At 41.6% G+C, this 1,017-nt stretch overlaps 1 long non-coding RNA gene across 1 annotated transcript; it reads right to left on the bottom strand.

The window, feature by feature from the left end:
• Positions 1–570: 570 nt before the first annotated feature.
• Positions 571–1,016, bottom strand: LOC113745153 (uncharacterized). The gene is made up of 3 exons (XR_003462002.1): positions 980–1,016; positions 770–892; positions 571–682 (listed from the first exon to the last, which is right to left on the bottom strand). It is a non-coding gene; the product is annotated as an uncharacterized LOC113745153 (long non-coding RNA).
• Between the last annotated feature and the right edge of the window lies 1 nt (position 1,017).

A 1,017-nucleotide genomic window follows, 5' to 3' on the forward strand; every position in this document is an offset into this window, starting at 1 on the left:
CGGTTCAGACATTTGTGGTTCCTGCGTCTTCTGACTTTTGCCTCCTCAGATTCAAATAAAAATGTGCAAACACTTATGACATTCCATTATCAAAGCTCTTGACTGTGGTAAACGTTCAGCATGTAGCATGTTAACATTGTCATTGTGATGCTTAGAGTTAGTCTTGTTTGGCTGTAAAATCCAGATATGAGTCAGCATGTTTCCGCCGTCTGGAAGTCAGTGAGTTTTTGATTAGATGCCTGAAATAAGGTAAGAAATATTCACATTTTGTTCTACGACATAAAATACAGCAGTGAATACCTCACCTATGAATTTTTGAAGTGGCTAAATGAGGCCACAAAGGTTGTTGGGGGACATCAACACACCAAACACTTAATGCTTAGCAGTAGCAATGGTGAAGTGATGCAACCACAAACATTAGCCCTTTACTGATGCGTTACGCTATAAAAATCATCATCAAAAGTTGTTTTTATTTGTTTGTTGATTATCTTGTTGAAGAAAATGTTTAAATATTAGCACAGAGTTTATTTTCTGAAATCCAAAGTTCCCATTAGCTCTGGGTCGAGAGAACCAGGAGGATGCGTATTTACACGTTTGTCACACGGCGTCAGTGTTACCTGGCTGTAATGTTGCTGTAGTGGATGTAAGAAGCCACCAGAACTCCGAGCCGGCCTTTCTCTCCCTGTGGAGGACAAATACACATATCTGTACCTGCAGTACATAGATCAGTCTAAAGATCAGGGTGCGCAGAAGAATCAGTGAAGTTTACCCTGCAGTGTAAAACCAGGACATGCTTCGGATGTGTTTGCAGCCAGTTCTCCATCGTTGCGCAAACACTGAGGATCTGATCCAGGTTAGGAGCCAAAAGATTCACCCAACCTGTGTCCAAAACCTGATAGACAAACCACACATACTGTAACGTGTGTCACACTGCAATATTTGACCTCTTACGTCGGTACTTTTGAAGTCTTATCTTTACCTTGTGCCTCATTCGGGTCAGGGTGTCATTCTTCTGTG

The sequence above is a fragment of the Larimichthys crocea genome, unplaced genomic scaffold (genome assembly GCF_000972845.2).
Source record: "Larimichthys crocea isolate SSNF unplaced genomic scaffold, L_crocea_2.0 scaffold49340, whole genome shotgun sequence".
In the NCBI taxonomy this organism is placed as follows: Eukaryota; Metazoa; Chordata; class Actinopteri; family Sciaenidae; genus Larimichthys; species Larimichthys crocea.